The following is a 17391-nucleotide window of genomic DNA, read 5'->3' as shown; positions in this document are numbered from 1 at the left end:
CGGCAGGTGGAGGAGTTCGCAGATCCCAGTGATTACCGCAAGATCATGTTGTTTTTCCGGAAGAACCCCTATTTCCAGAATGAGGTGGTTGTTAAGGAGTATCTCATTGAGGTCACTGGTAAGAGACAGCTCCCTGGATCATGGGGGAGGGCAGATGGGGTGAGGTGAACTTGAAACGTGATTTAGGCCCTTGTCCCATGCTCCTTTTCCCACAGGATATAGGGCATCTCATCTCGCTCCAATTCAGTGGCACCGTCGTTTTGAAAAGGAGGTGTATAGCCGCAGGCACAACAACAGCGGCCTTAACTTCTTCAACTGGTTCTCTGACCACACCTGTGTAGGATCTAGCAGGATTGCTGAGGTGGGGTGCCTCTGGGCCTCCTCAGCAATGGCGATGTTGGTCGGGGGAAGGGGTGTGGGCCTGGCCTGGCCTGGCCTGTCCCGACCGGGCCCCTTTCCCCTAGCAGATCATCGGCGAGGACCTGTGGCCCAATCCCCTGCGCTACTACCCGAGGGAGAAAGGCCCCACCGGGACAGGTCACCGAGAGGAGGACAGGTGGGTAAGGAGCCCAGGGGCTGGGCGCTGAAACGAGTAAGCTGGGTCGTTTATTTCACTCATGGAGGAGTTGAGGCTCAGAGGCATACAGTGACACCAGGGTGTGAGGGCGTCAGGGTGCGACAGCACGTCTGGAAAACTGCAGTGCAGGACTGGTTCTGACTAGGGAAGCTTTAGGCGAGTGAAGCAGCATGAGAGTCAAAGTCACTGAGATTCAAAGGTGCACGTCTCTGAACTGTCATTCCATGGCCATCAACCCCACCCTCAGGCCTCCTGTACCGCCCCCTTAAATTTGGGCTTGCCTCAGGTTCCCCCCACCACCCCGTTTCCACAAAGGTCTGTGAGCCCCCTTTGTGCAAAGCCTTACCCCGCTGTCCCATCATTTTTTTCTGTTTTGATCATCACCGTCATCTTTTACTTTTCTTATGCATTTCCTTCACCTGCCATGGCTATTGTGAGAACAGTGGCCATTTTGCGTCGATTATGAAGAAAAGTTTCTAATATGCGGTTGGAGGAAATGTAAGAGATCACAGGGGATGTGACTGTGTCTCCTGGGCGGGGCCTTAAAAAGTTAAAGCGGTCTTTAGCATCGTTCAGAGAGGTTGGGTTATTATGTGTGTGCCTGTGTGTGTTTTCAAAGGCACTCCCGATCTTGAGATGCGTGTGATGGAGCATCACCCTTGACCTAAGAAGCTGCTTTGGGTGAAGGCGAACGGTCAACGTGGTTGTCGTGCACACGAAGAAACGAAGAGAGGTCTGGTGGTGAGACGTACAGAGAGGGAGACACCAGTAAACCTGGAATAAAACCGGAAGATAAATAAGCAGCGTCAGTTGTATGTGTTTGTGTGGTGTTTGTGCAGGGGCTCAGGGTAGACACATAGCCCCAGGCAGGCTTCTCAGTTTGCTGCCTGGGAATTACCAGGCCATGGAGAGTTGTAGAGGTGGGGGGAAATCATACTTTGGGATTGCATCAGAGGATGCAGTTCTGCCTGTGGGATGGGGGTTGGGGAGGAAGGAGAAATAAGAGAAGGACTGGTTAACTGGGGCCTGCCATTTTTCCAAGGGAAATGCAGAAGTTCAAGGAAAGGGCCTGGTGAGCAAGGGCCTGAGATTGAAATGCTGGAAGTTAATTTTGTTGGATAGTGGTCCTCCATGTATCCTCCCTGTTGCATATCATCAGACTCTTCACTGGGATACAACGGGGGGAAGCCTTAGCATTTAATTCACTGTTGGACCGGATGCCCTTCTAGTGCATATGAACACAGGGTCTTTTGCTGAGACAATTAGCCTCTCAGGGCTAGGGTTCCAGACAACATCTCAGCACATGGGGGTATAAGGTATATGGAGGACATCTGGGGAGGTGAGGGAGACACGGGTGGGAAGGCAGTGAGGATGTTAGTGTGCTCTGGCAAAGGTGACCAGGGGAAAAGGTAAGTCTGCTGGGAAACGGCTAAGCAAACAAAAACGGAGTCACTCACATCTGAGTGAGCTCACCTGAACTCTGTTCTTTTTTCCGGGGGACTCAGTTTGGGTACAAAAGGGCACACGGGGAGAGGGGAAAGGTGGGGGGAGTGGGGAGTTGGGGATGTTAAACAGGCAAGTGCCAGGCCACCCAGCTGTGTGCTCTCTGTCCCGTGACGGCACAGTGGTTAATATCCCTATTTTCAGACAGGCTTAAGCCCTCTGCCCAAGGCCCGCTTCAGGCCAGGTCCCCAGAAAGTAAACATTTTTCTCATGAACAGTCTGGTAGAGGTGTCCCATCCTCGCTGAATGGCTGGGCACACCGTGTTTCAACCACAAAGGCACTGTCCTTCTTTGGGGCCTTGCCAGCAGTCTGTGCCCCTGAGGCCAATGGGAAGACCTAGAGCATACCGAGCTCACCCAGGAAGTGGTGAGCACTTCGGGTGCTCCTTGCCAAGTGGCTGGCTGCTTCCCAGAAGCACGTCTGTCTCTGGACCAGGCAAAGGACAGACTCTGCCACAAACGGAGCAGGGAATGTTCAATGTTTGTCCCCCCAGTGTTCTTCTCTCTTCCCAGATACAGCGGCTCCAACACAGGCGTCCCTGAGGGTGGCATATTGACAGTACCATTTCCGTCCCACATGTTGAGCTCTCGCTCAACGACTTTTGGTAGAAGAGCCTTCTCCCAAAAGCCCCAGCTCTTTCCAGGACGAGGGTTTGACAAAGTTCATGGAGTCACGGATGTCCCCTTCAAAGTGCACTGAGTTAGATCGCCTGCTCGGTGTCAGGTTTTGTATTTGAACATCTACATCCCAGCTATGCCCCTTCTACAGTGGAGACATCCGAAGGTCTAGAAGGCGAGGCTTGGCCTTTGCCCGCTGCTGTCCCCACAACCACCCCACAGACACTGTGGAAACAGGTCTTCTCAGCTTCTCGCACTGTACACCTCAAGGAACCCTTGGGGCTTCCACATGCTGGTCCCTGTCTTTCCTGGTGCTGGTAAAAATAAACTATGCTCTGATAACCCTGCAGTGGGAGTGGGACAGCATAATGGTGCGTGGTCTTAGGGAACCTCAGACAGGGCTTGTTCTAAGGACACCAGGATGTTTATCCACATCCAGAACATTTAGTAAGGTCTTGCAAAGGACTTAATCACCAAAGCAAAGGTTGGGACAGGCTCCCCCAACTCCTAACATCTCCTGCCAGTGCTTAGGTACCAAGGCTATGCTTAGGCCTGACCTGTCCTGGAGTGAAGCTGGGCAGACGTTCATGGATCAGGTAGCGGAACTGTAAACTGTGGACGGTTGACTTGATTGTCATTCTCTGGAGACTTGGCATGATGTGTGCCCCAGAGGCTATAGCTTACTGAGTTTCCTCCTGGGCTACAGAGCTTAGACGTAGGTGTGACCCGGTCTCTTAAGAGCTTTTTCACGTGGGGCCTAATATCTAGGTGCGAGTAGATTGAATGCACAGTTGCACACGTTGCCTGAGGTTTTCTTCCGTTGAACTTCAGGGCATGTGAGGCCCAGCAGATTACTGATCAATCTATGAGCATTCTGGCTCAATCACTCTGAGCCACGTTTGCGTTTCCTGGTCTCTGGACATGTTCATGTTTTCCTCTGTTTGAAATGAAGATGGTGTGTCCGTGTTGTGTTTGCCCATGATCTCTCACTCTGAGCGTGAGTTGGTGTTCCTTCCTCTGGCTTTGCCCATGCCTTCGTCTCTCTGATCTTCCACCCATGCCTGTGCCCATATGCACGCCTCTAGTGCCATAGCTGTCTCAGTCTGTTCATGTCCCTGTTTCGATACACGTGCTCTGGGTTGCTGTTACTCACTTACTTGTTAAGGTTTGTGTCTCTGAGTTGGTCTGTGCCTGCGTTCCACCCTTTCCTCCATTCCTGCATCAAATGCTTCCACACCTTGAACTGGGACTTTTTTGTGAGTTCCGTTGTCTTTGTGAGCAACAAGAAATGCTTTATTGCAGGTGGAGTTAGCAGTGACACACATTTGGAAACAGAGGAATAGGCATGCACTTGTGGCAAATCACCGACAGACAAGAATATCTTGGTGGAGGTGAGAATATCAATTACGGCCCCCAGAGGGTGATGAGGACATTGAGGGAATGCATTTGCCAGGGAAGCTTCCAGGAGGAGAACGTTTGGGGTTGACTTGTTAGTGTTTTGTAAACACTAGTGCGGGAGTGAAGGAAGATGACTCTTATTCCTCCCCATTTTATTCTTGCGTTGGTCATTAAACCGACATTATGTGGGCACAATTTCTTCATGAGTTTTAATAAAGCATCACCCGAACGATAGGAATTGGGGCTAGTCTTCCTGTGAAGAGAAAAGTTGTTAGAGAGTCCTTGCCCTCGGTGACCTCCTATGACCCAGTGAGAGGGGGTGCATGAACAAAATACGGGCAAACCGAATAGAAACTCGTGGCCCAAGCACCTCACCCAGAGGATCAGGTGGTGCTGAAGGAAGGTGAGGGCTTCAGGAAGAGAGAGGTATGAGTAAAGGAAATGTGACGTGTAGATTCATGAGTTTTGCCATACCTGGAGAGTGTGAGGGGCATGATTTCTTGAAATACTTGTCCTGCCCCTTTCTCTCCTGTCTCCACCTGGGACTGCAAATACGTAAGCCTCGGATTGCTCAGTGGAGTCTGGCAAATAATCTAGGCTGTTACATTTTCTGCATTATTTTTGTTCTCCTTCTGCTCCTCAGCCAGGATGATTTCAATTAACCTGACTTTGGGTTTTGTGATTCTTCTGCCTGCTCAAACCTTCCTTCGAAGTCTCTACTGAAGGTTTTGATTCACATGCTGTGGTTTTTCAGCCCATAATTCCTATTTGTTTCTGCTTTAAATGTCTCTTTGTTGAGAGTCTCTATTTCGCTAGACCTGGGTCTCCTGGTTTCTTTTAGTTCTTGCTCCATCGTTTCCTTTGTCAGGTGAGCGTAGGTATGACTCTTGATTGAATGTCTGCCTACAGAGTTAAAGTACTTGTTTTCCTCATGCACAGTTTCTATTAATTTGCTATCTGACCTGTGATAGGGCAAATACACACTTGTTTCATTGCATGCCTTGTAAGTGGTGTTGAAAACTGGAGATTTTGAAGTTTGGAATGCAGTAAATGGGGAGAAGGTTCTTCTCCCTCGTATTCATGTGTGGCTGCGGGTTGTAGTTGATCCTTTCCGTTACTATGCCGAACTATTTTTGGTTAGACGGCTTTCTTTGCCGTGTGCTGTGTAGTCACTGGTGTTTCTGTTCCACTACGTGGGTGGTCACAACCGATTATTATTTTTTTAAACCGCCGGGGTGCTGGGTCAGGGGGTTTGGGGAGGTAGCAAGGAAACACAAATTTCAAAAACCACTCTCCTGGTCTCTGCAGATTACCTTGGGGCTGGGTGCACAGCTTCATCACCGTATACACCGTTTTCATTTTCCCAAGTTTTCCCACCCAGTACACCTGGAGACTAAAGATCAGCCAGAGGTGAAAACTTAGGGTCTCCTCAAATCTTTTCTGAGCCAGTGAACATGTGTGACCTTGTCTAGCAACACGGGGACGGGCAAATTTCTCCTTTACCCCTGTTGAGGTCCTTTTGGCTCTCCTAATAATTATGTGGACACAAGACAGATTAACAGGAAAAACAAACCAATTTAATTCATGTACACAGAGGTCTCAGAAATGGGACCGCCTGAAGTGACCAAAGCCCGCTGAATGTATCTAGTTTTGGACAAAGAAACATTTTTGTACATTCGACAAAACAAAGAGGCTTGTGCTTGGGCAAGCAGCCTAATGAAGAAGTGTCAGCGTTCGTTTATCCAGCTTTCTTAGCCTTGAATTTCCTAACTGTGGTGACAAGGATGCTTTCTAGCCTCCTGCCATAGGGAGGATACCGTCACATGGATTTAGTTTGCACTTTGGGGGAAGGCAGGGGGCCAGAGTGTTTTCGTTGTGGTTTTCAATCATTTCCCCTCACTGACCGTTTCCCTGGTAGCCTCTGTTCAAAATAATCAACAAGCCATATCTTGGGCGGCCCGCTCTGAGCCCCAAGGATTCCCTCCTCTGCAACTTCCCTTGATGTTTCACAAAGGAAAGGCTAAGGTGATGGCCGTGGAGAGCAAAACTGGGTGAGTAGCTCAGTGCTAAGAGACCTGCAAAGGGAGAAAAGAACATAGGTTAGAATGAGGATGAAGAAAAACAGAAAAGAACAAATCAAATCAAAGTACATTTCCCCAAACCCTACCGAAACAGTTCCCCAGTCCTGGGAAGACATCAGTCCAATAAAACGGCTTTGCTTCATTTATGTGACGAAAGCATTTCCTTCACTTTTAATAAGTTGGAGAGTATTTTTCCCATTTGATTTGCGTAGAAGCAGTATTTTCCACCGATGATTGCATAAGCTCATCCTCGCCGAGCAGTCAGGATGTCCAGAGCAAGTCCATTTTGGAGCACCACTGATGCTAGGCTGTTAACTTCTGACTGAAGTATTTTCACACTTTGCATAGGGGAACTGAACTCTTGTTCCACTACCATGGAGAGTTAAGATGGCTGTTCTAATTCATAACCTCCATAGCTTGGGAATAAGATCCTGAACAATGAAAAGAAGTTGGAGTTGTGATACCCAATGGATTGTCTATGACTTCCCTGCTGGCACCTTTATGGGACACAGTTTTATGAACAAAGGAGCCCAGGTTTGTAATTTGGCTGCATTTAGGGTGGAGTATTTGGTGACAGAAGGAGCCAGGTATCCAAGTCCCCATTGTCCTGACCGGTTAGGTGGACACCCTTTATATACTTTGCTGCCACCCAACATAAAAAGACCAGTGTGGTTTGCAGACAAGGTTACAACGGAACCTGCAATCTCCAGGAACTGGAGTATTCCACGACCTTTGCCATTGGTAATGCTAGCATCCATACCCTCCATTTCCCGTGTGCTCCTGTCAATCTGTGAGAGCAGGACAGGTTGCAAAAAGTTGGTACAGGAGGCCTGTGGTCTGGTTTGGGCAGCACTAAGGCTTGGTTCTGTGGCCAAGCGAGTCCAGATTTTTATAGTGGTCCACCCGTACATAGCTTATGGTAGTAGGCAGCTTAGTCATGGGAGCAGCCGTAGTACCCCAAGTTGTACGGAGGTGGCTTACGAGTCATCCAAAACATTTGTTGATTTGGCAGACGTTTGTACCAAGAATGCTAGCGCTAGAGCCACTTACAATCTTTCCAGGGATTTGAAGATGCCACCTGTGGGGTCAAACCACAGAGTCTGAATGTACTATTGGTCCCAGAGTGTCACTCGGGAAAGGCCGAGTATCATGTTTGTTCCAAAGCAAAGGGACAATTTTTCACCTGTTGGTCTTTATGTGGGCAAGGGAAAGTTCTTGCCCTTCCATGTAGGTTATGCAAGACCCAAATAACTCACCAGAAGGAGGGACAGAGCAATGTTTTCTTAGACATGGGTGCCATACCTTGTCATTTATCTGCCTTCCATACTTGGTCCACCAGATGTTCACATCGGCAGAAACAGAGAACAGTTCAGGTCCTTTAGCAGTATCTAGAGGCCGGCATGACCAGCAGTCAGATCAGTTAGGCCAGGGGCTGGTAAACTGGCATAAGCAAGTGTTTGGGTGGTACTCTTTGCATTGAAAAAGTAAAGGTTAATAAGAGCCTTCACAATAGGTTGTAAAGGGGCGCACAGTGAGTATTTGGAGAGGGGCAGTAGGATAGATAGAGACCAGCTAACTCTCCAGTCAGCCTTTTGGCAAGAGACTAACAAATGTAGGAGGACCTTCAAGATGCTGGAGCAGTGAGACGTGGAGATCGCCTTCCTCCCCACAGATACACCAGAAATACATCTACACGTGGAACAACTCCTACAGAACACCTACTGAACGCTGGCAGAAGACCTCAGACCTCCCAAAAGGCAAGAAACCCCCCACGTACCTGGGTAGGGCAAAAGAAAAAAGAAATAACAGAGACAAAGGGATAGGGACAGAACCTGTGTCACGGGGAGGGAACTGTGAAGGAGGAAAAGTTTCCACACGCTAGGAAGCCCCTTCACTGGTGGAGACGGGGTATGAGGCGTGGGGGTGGGTGGGGATATGGGGGGGCGGTGTGGGGGTGGGGGTGGCGGGGAGAAGCTTCGGATCCATGAAGGAGAGGGCAGTAATAGGGGTGCAGAGGGCAAAGCGGAGAGATTCCCGCACAGAGGCCCGGTGCAGACCAGCACTCACCAGCCGGAGACGCTTGCCTGCTCAGCCACCGGGGCGGGCGGGGGCTGGGAACTGAGGCTCGGGCTTCGGAGGGCAGGTCCCAGGGAGAGGACTGGGGTTGGCTGCGTGAACACAGCCTGAAGGGGGCTAGTGCGCCACAGCTAGCCGGGAGGGAGTCCACGGAAAAGTCTGGAGCTGCCGAAGAGGCAAGAGACCATTGTTTCGGGGTGCGCGAGGAGAGGGGACTCAGAGCACCGCCGAAACGAGCTTCAGAGACGGGCGCGAGACGCAGCTGTCGGTGAGGACAGAGACGGGCGTGAGACGCTAAGGCTGCTGCTGCCGCCACCAAGAAGCCTGTGTGCGAGCACAGGTCACGATCCACACCTCCCCTCCCGGGAGCCCGTGCAGCCCGTCACTGCCAGGGTGCCGGGATCCAGGGACAACTTCCCCGGGAGAACGCACGGCGCGCCTCAGGCTGGTGCAACGTCACGCCGGCCTCTGCCTCCGCAGGCTCGCCCCGCATCCGTACCCCTCCCTCTCCCCACTGGCCTGAGCGAGCCAGAGCCCCCGAATCAGCTGCTCCTTTAACCCTGTCCTGCCTGAGCGAAGAACAGGCGCCAGAGGGCGACCTACATGCAGATGCAGGGCCAAAGCTGAACCCCAGGAGCTGTGCAAACAAAGAAGAGAAAGGGAAGTCTCTCCCCGAAGCCTCAGGAGCAGAGGATTAAAGCTCCACAGTCAACTTGATGTACCTGCATCTGTGGAATACCTGAATAGACAATGAATCATCCCAAAATTGAGGCGGTGGACTTTGGGAGCAACTGTAGACTTGGGGTGTGCTGTATGCGACTACTAGTTTATGATTTTTACGTGTATCCTAGCACAGTTTTAGCCCTTGGTATCATTGGTGGATTTGTTTATTGGTTTGGTTGCTCTCTTCTTTTTTTCCGTGTATTATGTTTTTATTATTTTTAATTTTTTAATTTTAATAATATTTTTAATTTTTTATTTTAATAACTCTAATATATTTTATTTATATTTTCTTTCTTCTTTTTGTCCCTTTTCTTCTTTTGAGCCGTGTGGCTGGCAGGGTCTTGGTGCCGCAGCCGGGTGTCAGGCCTGAGCCTCTGAGGTGGGAGGGCCGAGTTCAAAACATTGGACCTCCAGCGACCACCCGGCCCCACGTAATATCAATCAGTGAGAGCTCTCCCAGAGATCTCTGACTCCCTGCTAAGACCCAGCTCCACTCAACGAGCAGCAAGCTCCAGGGCTGGACGCCCCATGCCAAACATCTAGCAAGATAGGACCACAACCCCACCCATTAGCAGAGAGGCTGCCTAAAATCATAATAAGTTCACAGACACCTCAAAACACACCACCAGATGCGGCCCCGCCCACCAGAAAGACAAGATCCAGCCTCATCCACCAGAACACAGGCACCAGTCCCCTCCACCACGAAGCCTACACAACCCACTGAACCAACCTTACCCACTGGGGGCAGACACCAGAAGCAATGGGAACTATGAACCTGCAGCCTGAGAAAAGGAGACCCCAAACACAGTAAGATAAGCAAAATGAGAAGACAGAAAAACACACAGCAGATGAAGGAGCAAAGTAAAACCCCACCAGACCAAACAAATGAAGAGGGAATAGGCAGTCAACCTGAAAAAGAACTCAGAGGAATGACAGTAAAGACGATCCGAGATCTTGGAAATAGAATGGAGAAAATACAAGAAACCTTTAACAAGGACCTAGAAGAACTAAAGTGCAAGCAAACAATGATGAACAACACAATAAATGAAACTGAAAATTCTCTAGATGGGATCGATAGCAGAATAACTGAGGCAGAAGAACAGATAAGTGACCTGGAAGATAAAATAGTGGAGATAACTGCCACAGAGCAGAATAAAGAAAAAAGAATGAAAAGAATTGAGGACAGTCTCAGAGACCTCTGGGACAACATTAAACGCACCAACATTCGCATTATACGGGTCCCAGAACAAGAAGAGACAAAGAAAGGGACTGAGAAAATATTTGAAGAGATTATAGTTGAAAACGTCCCTAATATGGGAAAGGAAATAGTCAAGTCCAGGGAGCGCAGAGAGTCCCAGATAGGATAAATCCAAGGAGAAAAAACACCAAGACACATATTAATCAAACTATCAAAAAAGAAATACAAAGAAAAAAATATTAAAACAGCAAGGGAAAAGCAGCAAATAACATACAAGGGAATCCCTGTCAGGTTAACAGCTGACCTTTCAGCAGAAACTCTGCAAGGCAGAAGGGAGTGGCAGGACATATTTAAAGTGATGAAAGGGAAAAAACTACAATCGAGATTACTCTACCCAGCAAGGATCTCATTCGATTCGACAAAGAAATTAAAACCTTTACAGACAAGCAAAAGCTAAGAGAATTCAGCACCACCAAACCAGCTTTACAACGAATGATAAAGGAACTTCTCTAGGCAGGAAACACAAGAGAAGGAAAAAACCTACAATAACAAACCCAAAACAATTAAGAAAATGGTAACAGGAACACACACATCGATAAGTACCTTAAATGTAAATGGATTAAATGCTCTAATCAAAAGACACAGACTGGCTGAATGGATACAAAAACAAGAACCATATATATGCTGTCTTTACAAGAGACCCGCTTCAGATCTAGGGACACAGACAGACTGAAAGTGAGGGGATGGAAAAAGATATTCCACGCAAATGGAAAGCAAAAGAAAGCTGGAGTAGGAATTCTCATGTCACACAAAATAGATTTTAAAATAAAGACTATTTTTCTTTCAGTAAAGTTACATGTACCTTTATTATATTAATATATACACTACCAAATGTAAAATAAAGACGATTACCAGAGACAAAGAAGAACACTACCTAGTGATCAATCCAAGAGGAAGATGTAACAGTTGTAAATATTTACACACCCAACATAGGAGCACCTCAAAACCTAAGGCAAACGTTAACAGCCATGAAAGGGGAAATTGACAGTAACAGAGGACAGGCATCTGTGTTCTCCCAATCCCCCTAGTCTGTTCTAATGGCAGGTAACTAAGATCACTGGGGCACAAGACCACCTGATTTAGAACATCTAGGAGGCTCCTTTTGTCTCTATTAGGGATCTTTACCAGCATGCATCTCTAAAAAAGGAATTTTTTAGGCAGAAAACACTCATTGGAAATACAGTTCACCCAGTTGGCCTATTATATGCTATAGTATTTTCTTACACGGAAACAGGCAAAGAGTACCTGAAATCACCTGAAATGCTCACCAAGCAATAAAATAAGACTTCCACTATCTTTCTGATGGAAACTTTGTATTTTCGTAAAACTGTACAGCCCACGAGACCTGTGAGGACAAATACAAACTATGAATAACGGGCTTAATTCTCCTCCATTAAATAAGGAGAGAGGTTTCCACCTCTGCCTTTTGCTCAGAGCAATTATTTTAGAAAACTTGTCGTTAAGTACTCTCTCCTCTTTTTGAAATGTGTATAAATCTTTCTGATGGGACTTTTCTCAGCTTTGTGACCCAGAAGTGTCCTTCTCAAGGACCTGGGGACTATCTCTTTGAAACAAAACCAGGAAGGGAGAGGGAGCCCATCTCCCAGGCTCTGTGGGAGGTGAGGGGCTGAGCTTCTGTAGGCTCCTGGCCCCAACCTGCAAACCTACCTCTCGTCACAAAGACAGGAGCGGTTCGTCTTTCCTCTGGACAAAGCTGATTAGCTACCACAGACGGTCCCTGCAATTCGCAGGTCAACTCGGGATGGCTCTGTATGTGTATAGTACACGCTGCTGCCAGGTCTTGCTGAGGCCTAGTCAGTGCTCATCTTGAGAACATTCACAGAAGGAGCTCTAGCTGCCTGGCCACATAAAAGGGTGAGATTTTCCTTCTGTCTTTGCCTCTCTTGGCGAATCCCTGTGGTGTGCACCACATTCTGATTTAACGCTTATCTGATGATAAAACTGCTGTCTTTCTCTTCTGCTTTGTGGAGAGGTTTGCTGGGGGTTGGGAGGAGATTTGCGTTTAAGTATATTTCCCAAATGAACCTCAAATCCTTTGTGGAATAGGTGAAATACAGAAACATAAGCTACTATATACATAAGCACTGACTATACCTACGTACACTCAGATATTATTTGTAAGAGTCAAAATCATATTTATTGCTAATTTCCTTTTCATCTACTGCAATGAAAACTATGTTAAATTTTTATAGCATATGCTATTCATTAAATTCCCACTGGCTATGTCATCTATTCTCTAGGCTACAAAAAAATTATACGGTAATTTATTGACAAATAAAAGTGTGGAGCAAATGTATTACGTATTTGACACTAATGGAACTATTATTCCCTGTTCATCACACAAACGCATCCCAGGAACTCCACCATCCTATTTCTAGGGTTTCCAGGAGCTTATCCTGGTTAATTACGTTCACAAATTGTGCTTCCATCTGTGCCTTTAATATAGATTTAGAAAAAAATAGCTCTATTATAAATCTTCAGGGGCTTCCCTGGTGGCGCAGTGGTTGGGAGTCCGCCTGCCGATGCAGGGGACGCAGGTTCGTGCCCCAGTCCGGGAAGATCCCACGTGCCGCGGAGCGGCTGGGCCCATGAGCTATGGCCGCTGAGCCTGCGCGTCCGGGGCCTGTGCTCCGCAATGGGAGAGGCCACAACAGTGAGAGGCCCGCGTACCGAAAAAAAAAAAAATCTTCAAAACATGGCTTCTTATTTTCTTTGTGTAAAATGCTACCAGCGGGGCTTCCCTGGTGGCTCAGTGGTTGAGAGTCCGCATGCCGATGCAGGGGACGCGGGTTCGTGCCCCAGTCCGGGAAGATCGCGCATGCCGCGGAGCGGCTGGGCCCGCGAGCCGCGGCCGCTGAGCCTGCGCGTCCGGAGCCTGTGACCCGCAACGGGAGAGGACACAACAGTGAGAGGCCCGCGTACCGCAAACAAACAAACAAAAATGCTACGAGCAAAGGAGAAATACCTTCAAAATGATGGAGTTAATTCATCCATTTGTTCCCTTATTTTAAAATATGTATAAAGGTTGCTAGGCATTAGGAATAACAAGAGGAAATGTCTCCTGTCCTCAGAGTGAGCACAGTTCCTTGGGGGCAAAGGCAACCTCTAAAGTGTCAACTAAAATTGATGCGATCTATGGGAAGTAGAGGAAGAAACCAGCCTGGTTCAGTGAGGGAAGCCTGTGCAATTTCAGATGGAATAATTTTGAAGTGACCCTAACAGTATGAAGTGGTTTTACTTGAATAAAAGAGAGGGACGACCCTCTCTATTAACATTCTATTTTTACAATACCAACAGAAATGTAAACTAGGTTATTTCTAGTACTGCTCTGACGGACAGTCTTATTCTGAGGGTTCCATATTGACCTGCGCTTCAACTCCTGTCTTCAAGGCTCTCTGGGGAGGGGGCGTGCTCACCGTGCCCGGGGGATGCCCCCAGATGCGGGACCACCCGGCTCTTCCATCTTCCTTGGGAAAGCCTGGCCTTCACCCCAGAATCCCACATTGTTCAGAGACTTTGTGCTCATTAACTTCTTAATCTGGTCCATTCTAATAAAGCAAAGCAGTTTTACTTAATTATTATTCTGAAAGTCCAGTTAAGAATTTAATCATTTCTAAGCAAATCACTTAAATACTAGTCGGACTAACCATGGCGCAGCACTTAACGAATTACTTGGTCTCTCTCTGTAGGAATATTATTTAGTCAGAATTGGACATCTCCTTTCTCTCAGCCAGCCCTCCTCTTAAACGACAATGGTTTTAAAATTCCAATTTTATGACGTAGTTTACCACTCTGCACTGGCATTATAAGAGGCATTTTCTAAATTAAGTGTCTGAGGTCTTTTCCATGCCTCTCAACTCGGAGACTCAGAGTTTGAGCTTATGGGTATATATACGATTGTATACTGGATATTTCGGAGAGACGGTCCTCCAAGATTTCTACTAAAGTGTACCTGTTTCTTTGGACAACTGGAATTGCCCTCCTCTACTTCTGATAAGTACTACACCCTATTAATTTTATATATTTAAACATTTTCTTCCTCCTATACTGAGTGTTAGCTGGAAGGTAGGAAACTCGCTTCTGATTTAGGAAAAGGAGACATTCTAGTCCTATTCAGTGCTCTATAACTTGTCCTAAAATTTCCATCTCTGTATCTATCTGCCTTTCTAAATACCTACCTATTTTTTTCCTTTTCCTCCTTCTTATCCTCTTCCTCCTTCTTGTCTCTTTCTCTGTCTCTGTCTTTGTCTCTATCTCTCTCTCACACACACACACACACACACACAAACACACACACACACACTCCTCATGTATATCTGGGGAAGATGCTGATGAGATTGCTATTCTTTACAATCCCTAAGTCTGTAGAGATGTCAATCTTTAAAAGACAGTGTGCGATCTTTCCTTTGAGAACCTGATACCCTTCCGGGAAAGCAGTATACTTGCTGCTTAGCGGTGATGAGATGTCCCAGGAGCTACTAAAACCTGACTCCTGTGTTTTTTCTTGAGAAATTTAATCATCAACACAATTGCTAATTCAAAACCTGTAAGTTGCCCTTCATTTTATGTTACAGGAATGTTCAAAGCCAATAAATTGAAGTCGCAGGTGCTCCACTCTCAGAGTTATTAAACATGAAAAACTCTTTTATGTCCCTGAAGAGTCTGCTGAATTCATTGTACTAAGTACTTGCTTGCATTCCTGGAAATGAAGGGCAAAATTGTATCAATTGGTGGGTGTGGATTTGTGTGTCCAAGTCCATTTATCTGGTAGAAAACTGATCCTGTCTTTATTTAAAGTCTTAATATCTTGTTCATCATGTATTCTGCATCACTTCTCATTTTTAAAATAGTGCATTAAATATTATTCACCTCGATTACTGAATTTTTTTGGTGCACCCCTAAATTCTGTATCCAATGTAACAGCCTCACTTGCCACCCTGTCCCAGTCCGGAAGGACAACCTGACGTTAGCTTAAGTTCTGAAGTGATTGAGGACTTCACTCTTGCTTTTCTTTTGCTTTGTTTTTTTACATAGTAAGTAGTGTTAAGGGTATGAACACGATAAATTGCCACTAACAGAGAAATATCGATAGAGACATAAAATGTGTCCTTGCTTTTATGTGCAAAATACCCAAACCCTGGATGGGTATATTCCGGTTCATCTCAGTTTTTTGGTGTACATTTAAGTTTAACCACGTTAAAAATACTGATAAAAAGTAGCAAGTTGCGATAAAGTACAAATGAAGTGAGTCAATGCATTAAGGGCATATTCCAGCTTTATCGCACTCTATCCACATGATCCCAATGCCTTTAAACCTCAGCCATGCTATCCCCTTGTGGGGACAATACATATCAATTTTGTGAAGAAGGTTTTCATCCACGATAAAATAGAAGCAAGCGTAATGAGGTAGGAAGTGTGGACTAGGTTATATTTAAGAAGAGAATATGAGTACGTTACAATCTGTGATGTACAAAGCTCTATAGGTATTAGTCTTTAGTTTTTCAGTTTTCACACCAGAGGTAAAACCTGGAGGCGGCGGCTGTGCCCCCGTCAGGAGTGTGGCGTGTGGACTCTACTCTCTGAATTACTCCAAGCCCACTCAGCCTGGTCACCCAAGGATCCCCGCATGAGACCACCTGCTTGCTTTTTGTTTCTTGTCTCCATGGCTCAGTGCTTTACTGCCAGAGAGACATGGGATTCCTCCTTTTCTTTTTCTGCTTCACGGAGACAATTGCCAGTGACAGAAACCCAGGAAAACTTAGCACAAAGCACAAAACCGAGTCTAAAACTCCCAGAGGGGAATTTTCTAAAAGGCCATTAAGTTTCCTAAATGATAACGTAAGTGTGAAAAACCTCATAGGTTGGTGCTTTCCATTTCCTGACATGTAAAAATGGTAATAATCATCACAGCCAGTGAACGACACCGACAAATGACACTCCTAGTCTCTCTTAGTTCTAAGCTCATTCACATGTGTCGTTTCATCTTTGTCCTCACAAGGGACTTGTCAGATTTCCATCTCAACGTCCTCATGCGAGTGAGGATAATGTCAAAAAACGTACAGAGAGACTGTGACTTACTCGAGATCACCAAAAAGAAATCTGAATTTAAGGTTCCTGTATCTTAGTCCTCTTCTATTGCAACCACGTCTCGCTGTTTTACTTAAAATTACGTTCATTTAAGTAACTGCTTCAGTAAAATGAAATATTACAAGACTAGGAACGTTTGTAGGCCAGGTTACACAGTGCTCTAAACACTTAACCTACGTTATGGTTTGGTCTGACCATTACAAATTCCGTACACTGCGGGCTTCGTTCTGGAGGTGTAACTTACACACAGCTTACATTAGCGTCAGGGGTACACGGTAATGCCTCGACGTTGGTATACACTGTGAAATCACCACCAGAATAAGCCGAGTTAAAGTCTGTCACGACACACAGGTGCACTTTTCTTCCTGCAGTGAGACCGTGTTTCATTCAGTTACTGAGAAGTAACTGACGTCCGCCACTGCGTTAAGTCTACGGTGTGCGCAGCACATGGTTTGATTTAATGGTGAGAACCGCCCCGTAGAGTTCCAATACTACGCAGCACAGTATTGCTAGCCGTGGTCACTGTGCGGGACATCACACCCCAGGGCTTCTTTCTGTCACAACTAGAAGTTTGCACCTTCCGACCCCTTTCCCCCTATCTCCTCCACGCCCCGCCCCCACCTCTGGCGACCACCACTCCGTTCTCTGCATCTAGGAGCTGGTTTTCTGTCTGTCTGTGGCCTGGATCCCACGGAGAAGAGAGGCCGTGTGCTGTTTGTCTTCGTCTGGCTACTTTCACTCACCCTACGGCCCTCCAGGTCCATCTGCCGTCACACGTGGCGGCACGCCCTCCTTTTTCACGGCTGAGTGGCACCCATCGTGTGCGCGTGAGCGCCCCTCCTCTGTATCCGCTCTCCGCTCACGGACCCGCAGGGGCCCCCGACGCGCCTACTGCGAAGATCGCTGGGGTAAATGCGCCGCTGCAGACACCTGGCTGAGTCGGTGCTGACCCTGAGGGTTTGCCCAGCCCCGTCAGTGGCCCCAGGGGCACGGTCTCGTGAGCACCAGACTCCGGCTGACCCTCAGGCAGAAGCTCTGCACGGAGGCAA

Source organism: Leucopleurus acutus (assembly GCF_964270905.1).
Source record: "Leucopleurus acutus genome assembly, chromosome: Y".
Classification (NCBI taxonomy): domain Eukaryota; kingdom Metazoa; phylum Chordata; class Mammalia; order Artiodactyla; family Delphinidae; genus Leucopleurus; species Leucopleurus acutus.
Note: the sequence above shows the minus strand (reverse complement) of the source record.